The following is a 7,331-nucleotide window of genomic DNA, read 5'->3' as shown; positions in this document are numbered from 1 at the left end:
ACTGATGGGAATGTTGAGGTAATGGAAGAACAAATAGATGAGAAGGAATTTGGATGTTCAAATGATGGACAAGGAACAAACATTAATATCAACTCAGGGGAAAAGTCTGCGCTGGATTTAACTCTAGTGTCAAGATCCGCAGCTGAAATTTGCAATTGGGATGTATGGGGGTAAGGAGGTATGTTACTGTTCTGCTGGAAAGGAATGATAATCCTAGAAAAGGATAACTTGTATAAAGACCACGTAGACATGCTGACCTCATGGTATGGAAATGGATTATGTAGGAATTTTACTAGCAATACTATAGTGGTCTGGCCCATTTAAGATTTAAATGCGCTGTATGTAACTCATATCATTGGTAGCATGACAATACCTTGGAGTGTTTTTAAGTAGGCAAAAGGGGCGCAGGGACAAAATTGGGGCATTCTAAAACTTCTGACCAGATGTATGTATGTGTCTGACTGATCCACTCACTCCCTGCCTCCGTCCAGGCCATGCGACATATGGTCATCTGCTCAACCACAGAGCTAACACAGCACTCTAGGGAGAAAGACATCAGGTAACTCATTTACATTATGTAGAGAGCAAGGATTCCTTTAGTTAAACTGCTGACGATAGGTAAGGAAAAATTTGAATGGAATCTTGCTGCAGTATGTATACTGTCGTTTGTCATACAAGTATATGAAATCATTCCATGTTTGAACATATAAGACTACCTGTACTTGAATGTCAGGCAGCGAGAAGTCTGTTATGAGTAAGGGGATCATTATTTGCTTTGGTCTGTTACAGAAGCGATGCCGTCATTTTGTGCCTGTGGGATGCCCATTTTCCTCAGTCTTTTCCTGATTTCATTTACACCACATTGCAATGGAGGAAACATTCTTGTGGTTCCTGTAGATGGCAGCCACTGGGTCAATCTGAAAATCCTTCTCGAAGAACTTCATGCCAGTGGACACAACCTCACTGTGATCAGGCCGTCTACCAGCTGGTACATCTCTGAAAAGTCTGATCTTTACACATCCATTACAATTGAAATGGATGAAGATCTTGAGCATTTTTTAGATGGGTCCATAGAGGAATACATCAGGGTATGTGACATCTTTGGCTCCATTTGATGGGGAAATTAAGTAATTTGTGTGTGATAAACATGTTTTAAACACTCTTTCCATTTTTAGATGCAAAGAGAGCGAGCTTCACTGCTGAATTCCTTCAAATGTATAAAAAAATTCCTCTCTATGATTTTTCAATTCCATTCATTGTGGTCTGAGTTCATAAATCAAATCCTTGATGATCAAAATATGGTGAAAATATTAGTAGTTTCCCAGTATGATCTGCTTCTAACTGATCCTGCCATGCCATCAGGGGCTGTTCTAGCCAAATATCTCAAACTTCCATTAGTACTTTATGTACACTGGATCCCTAGAGGGGAAGGCCACTTTGTGTTGACCCCTTCGCCACTCTCGTATATCCCGGTGCTAGGATCTGGTTTAACAGACCAAATGAGCTTTATTCAGAGGATCAAAAATATATTTTTCTATATCTTTACCTTGTTCCAGTAGAACTTTATTTTTCTGCCAATCTATGATGACATGTGTAATAAGTATATTGAGGGTGGATGTGATGTCATCTCAGTACTACAGGAAGCAGACATTTGGTTGTTCAGATCAGATTTTGTGTTCGAGTTCCCTCGCCCCACTATGCCAAACATAGACTATATAGCAGGATTTCAGTGCAAACCAGCTCGGCCTTTGCCAGCAGAGCTGGAGGAGTTTGTTCAGAGTGCCGGGAAGCATGGAGTCATCATCACGAGCCTGGGAACTTATGTCGATGCTTTGCCCAAAGAGGTTACAGATGAAATCGCCAGCGTGTTTGCGGAGATGCCCCAGAAGGTAAAAAATGCTGCAGGCTTTGTTTTGTCTCTTAATTGCACAGGTTAACACTATGCTTATGTAACAGAATGATTCTTCTTGTCAAGTTGCCTCTTCATGTAGAAAGATAAGTGCTCTTACTCAACATTGTGAGCTGAAATGTATTTATTTATTTTTTTCTGTTCAGGTGATCTGGAAGCATAAAGGAGACCGACCCTCTACACTGGGAAACAACACACTAATAGTCGACTGGATGCCACAGAAAGATCTTCTGGGTCATCCACAGACCAAAGTCTTTGTAGCCCATGGAAGAACTAATGGTGTCCAGGAGACCATTTACTATGGGGTCCCTGTGCTCGGCATACCCTTGTTCTTCGACCAGTATGACAACCTTCTACGACTGCAGGAGAGAGGAGCTGGAAAGATTATTCAGCTGGCTGATGTTAATGGCCACAGTTTTGAGCAAGGTCTTAAGGAAGTGATCCACCAAGAGAGCTACAGGCAGAACATTCAAAGACTGTCACGTTTGCACAGAGATCAGCCAATAACACCCATGGAGAAGGCCGTCTTCTGGGTAGAATATGTGATGCGCCACAAAGGGGCTCGTCACCTGCGTACAGAAGCTTATAAGATGCCCTGGTACTCTTACTACTGTTTAGATGTACTGTTCATATTGCTGTCTGTGGTCACTGTGCTGCTTCTCTCTATTGTGGCTGTTTTCAGATTTCTGTGCCGCCAAAGACAAAGAAAGATAAAAACTAAACAAAGCTAATTTTGCTGGGACATTCCAAATATTGTCCCTAGTGTTGTAGTTTCACTGCAAAACATGCTAATTATGACTCTGTATTTTTTTTTCTTAAGTGAAGTGACAATAAAAATAAAAAAAACCTCTAGAACTACATTTCACACACATTGTGTGCGTGCATTAAAACTGAATTTGGAAAGAAATTAAGTTGCTTTTAAATAAGAATGGAATCTAATGATTTGTAAACCTTAAACCCATATTTTATTCACAATAGGAGAGAAGAAATGCATCAGATGTTTAAACTCTAATTTCTACTGCATGGAAAAATATTTTTTTGGCTTTGATGGCAAAAAACGGGGAATGATTTTTGTCATGGAAGTTATTACAAAAGCCTGGGAACACTTTGAGAAATCACTGACTGTTGTGGAATTTCAACCAGTAACTTCTAATACAGGAAGCTCCGAGATAGGCTCTCTGCTTGAAAAGGAGCCGGGGAGGAGACTTGGCCAGCTCTAACTGCTTCTTAACCCTCAGGATGTTGATCCTGCTCTCTCTGAACGCATGTCCACAGGGCCCACTACTTAAGCGCTCCACTCAGGCACACCTGTTATTAGCAGCTCTCCTTTAAATCTGTGTGCTTGATAACTAACTAGATTTCAATGTAGTGGTCTGGAAAAGTAGGCCCCAAGGATATGTTCATTTTTAAGGCTAGAATAATCTACAAGAGCTCTCAGTGATGTTAGAGTAATATGGTGGTTTTTACCTTTACTCTTTCACAAAAGGAAAAAACCCCCAAAAACAAACGTCTACAATTTTACAGGTTCTGAATGCAGGGTAGGTTAATGCAATTTAGCAGGAGCAAAGCTGAAACCAAATCAAATAATCATATACTCAAGTGACTTTAATTATACCTACCTAATTAACCTACTCTGATCTAATGCTAATATGTGATACTGATCTTGGAGCAGAGACAGGAGGTTGGGCACATCCAGAATGAAGATGCCCCTGAAGTCCAACAGGGAAACAGCATGCCTTGGAAATTCAATCCCCAAGTATGCAGTGAAAATCCAAATCTTAAAGTTCTTATCCACAGGAAAACCATTAAAATCTTGGAAGTTGTAATTCAGCAGAAAAACAAAAGAAATCCAAATCCTCTTGGATTTATAATGAACACAGCACAAATAAGCAGAGAAAAAGCTGAATAATACATAACCAAGTTGATCGCTCTGGCATCTCTACTAAAACGTTGAACTAGGTTGATTCTTCTGTACTGCTCATATCACAGGAGACTAAAAGATGAATAAATGATCTCTTCTGCACAAAACTTTTATACCTGGTCCTCCTTTCTCCCCCCTCTCTTTCTGGACGTCAGTGAGATGACATCTAGTCTCACCTGTTGTGATATCCAATCACTTGATGTTAGTAACTCCATCACATATGAATATAATTTTCTTAAGACTTAATTTATGATTCCATCTCTTTTTAAATCCCTGTAGGAATACGTTTTCTCTTCACAACTCTGTGTTCGTTAGTCACAATACACTCAAAGGTTTCTTTTTCAAATTATACATGTTAAAGTCAGAGATCCTCTTAGATTAGTGCCTCCTCCGTGTCTCTGTTACTCCCCCCTCCTTTTCTTCTCTCTCTCACATACACACACACACTCACACGCACACATCTTTGCACAACCAAGCCACTCCAAATAGAATCTCAGTGAGAGGCCTGAAATTATAGTCATTGTTATATTTTCTTTTTTGTTGTGTTGGTTACATGTATAACATAAACTATCAGCAAAATCACAGAAATTATGATTCCATATTTAACAGTTACAAATACAATTTCTCTTATTTAAATCGTGCATAATCATGGGCTGGTGACACATTTCACATGGACGTTGCATTCGCTGAGCTTGTCTTCAGCTCTCACTTTATAAAGCCTGCATTTCTGATGGTATGAGGGTACAGATTGATGTTGATGGCCACAGTTTTGAGGAAGGCCTGCAAGAAGTACTCCATCAAGAGAGCTACAGGCAAAAAATTTAACGAATGTCACGTTTGCACAGAGATCATCCAATAACAGCCATGGAGCAGGCTGTCTTCTGGGTAGAATTTGTGATGCATCACAAAGGAGCTCATCACTTGCGTGCAGAGGGTTATAAGATGCCCTGGTACTCTTACTAGTGTTTAGATGTAATGCTCCTAATGCTGTCTGCAGTCACTGCTCTGCTCCTCTCTATTTTTGTTATTTTCAAATTTCTGTTTTGTAGAAAAGTAAGAAAGAAAAACAAGTAAACAAAGCTAAATGAGACCCATTTTAAAATGAGAAAAAAAATCTTGTATTACCTTGTATTTTCACTAAAATGCAAAACAGTAGTTTACAAAGTTACAAATACATATAAAAATACATTTTCTTAAGAACGTGATACTTTGATTTTGCTACAAAAAATACATATAAAAAATACAAAGAAAAGTCAATTGGACCCACTTTTTAAGAAAACTGCTAAGTAAAATCTTGACATTTTAAACCATTGACAAAAAATCTAATAATCTTTATAAGGGTCTATATATAGCTATCCATCACATTTGATCAGGAATGCCTTTTAAAATTATATTGAATGACTTATACTCATGTAAACACTCTACTGGAAGTTTTTTACATTTTTATTAATTTATTAAATCTTTATTCAACATCAAAACTAATAAAACCAAATAAAACAAATCAGAGTTAGCCTAACAAACATCCAACTTATTGCACTCTTCACTTACAGAAGTCTTAATGAGACCTCTGGACTCTCCCATGGAGAAAAAAGCATTTAGCTATAGTGTGCTCTGTAGTTTCAAAATAAGGTGCAAAATAAGAGAATGCTGTTTGAGACAACTGCAAAGTATAGAAGATGCATTTACGCAAATAGAAAGGAAATTTAACCAATATTGCTTTTTCTATTAAAATGAAAATAAAAGAGGTCCCATCATTGAGTCTTGGGGCAAGAAACAGGAAAAATCCAAAGAGAAGTGGCAGGCCTGTGCCCAAAGCTAGGAAATGCAGCTGGACAGCAGGACAGCTGAACAGCTCCGTATCAGGAGGGTTATGTTGGGGAGGGCCTGCCAGAAAGAACATTCACAGACTACAGGGGTGACCTGAAAATTCAATCTATCTTGTTATAGACAGGTTGTTGATGGACAAAAAGGTACTTTTCAAACACAGGAAAATTCTGTACTGAGCGGTATGTCAGTTGATGCTCTTCCTGGTACAACCCAAAAGGGGATTTGTGTCTCATCCTGGAAACATGAGTCATTTGATTGTTAGGCAAACGTGTAAGCCAAAACACTATAAAGTCACAAATTTTATCAATAAATACAAAGAAATAGATTTCAAATTTGAATAAAAAACCAAAAAATAGGGTAATTGTTTTTAGAATATGCTACAATGTATCTGCTACAGTTATTTGTGAAAATACACTACCTCCTGAACAATATTATCTATGAAAGTTAGGGTTTCAGTGGTGATCCTTTTTAACATCATAGCACTTCTCAAAATCGTCCTTATTCTTTAGTTTATAATTCTTTGGAAACTTTAATTTCCCATTTACTGCAGTCATTCTTAGTATCTGTAACATCTTAAACAATTAGATCACTTTGAACTGAAGCAACCAACATTTTATTTGAGAAATTTAAAATGAGTATATCATTAATGCAAGTACGTCAATGTGTATGCATAAAAAAGGTAAACAAGGCATTTAAAACCCTGAAACTAAATGATCTCCTGTTGCTGGTGAGAAAAGAAAGAAAAAAGACCGGCACACCCTGTACAGGTGTGGCACCTCTAGACCTCTACCACTCCTTATGTGTTTTACACAAAACCAGGAAGAAAATACAGAGAAGAAGTAAGCAGTATGGGAGGAGTCATCACGTGTCAGTGTTAGTGGCTGATAAACCATAATACCCGTTCAGGCAGAAAGGGTTAACAGGGTTAAAGCAGTAGGTTTAAACAGATAATCTATCCAGATTTAAAGTCACCGCAACTCACAATAAGTTCCAGTAATTGTCAGTGAATTTACTTTCTTACAAATGCCAGACACGAATGTGCCATACAGATAACCGGACTAAAGTTAAGCTCTGGTAGGTTTCATTCTGTTTAAACGTTACAGTTTTACTGTAGAAGTGTAGCAGCTGGATTTTACAAAGTAATTGTTATACACTGCAACTTGAGGCAGGCAAAAACCGCCCTTAAATTACTGGTGATAGTGTTTCTATAAAGAGCAAACACATTAAACAAATAGTTTTTTTTAAGAAGCATTTAGAGATGTTCATGCTGTGTGTCATCTTGCCTGCTAATATGGACCAGTGCCAGGGATGTCTTAAATTCCCTTGAATTTCAAAGTAATTCTGTTGCAATCAGTCAGCTTGCTAATGTTTTAAACCTCATGAGCACATATGTCTCTCAAACAATTATCTCAAGATAATTTAAAAAAAAATCCAAAATAAATCTTCTCACTGAGTCTGTTAAACTTTCATTGTTTTAAACTAAACATACGACAAACCACTCTCACTGTTCACCTGCCAAGCATAATTTTTATTCTGTAAAAGTCCTGAATGAAATCCAAAAGGGACTAGAAAGCGGCAGGTGTTAGGACCCAGCAGAGACATCAGTAATACCTGCATTTTTTTCCTTCCTGAGGAAATTGAGATGGTTGTTTTTCTCTGGCATGTAAAACCAAA

General features: G+C 38.0%; 1 pseudogene; it reads left to right on the top strand.

Annotated features, from left to right (window-relative positions):
* Window positions 1-818: 818 nt before the first annotated feature.
* Window positions 819-2,640, top strand: LOC146565793 (UDP-glucuronosyltransferase 2C1-like; annotated as a pseudogene).
* The last annotated feature ends 4,691 nt before the right edge of the window (window positions 2,641-7,331 follow it).

The sequence above is a fragment of the Mchenga conophoros genome, linkage group LG10, assembly GCF_057382185.1.
Source record: "Mchenga conophoros isolate Kocher_MC1m ecotype Shallow Benthic linkage group LG10, M_conophoros_male_GT1.1, whole genome shotgun sequence".
In the NCBI taxonomy this organism is placed as follows: Eukaryota; Metazoa; Chordata; class Actinopteri; order Cichliformes; family Cichlidae; genus Mchenga; species Mchenga conophoros.
The sequence above is the reverse complement of the archived record's forward strand: the minus strand, read 5'-3'. Positions and strand labels throughout refer to the sequence as shown.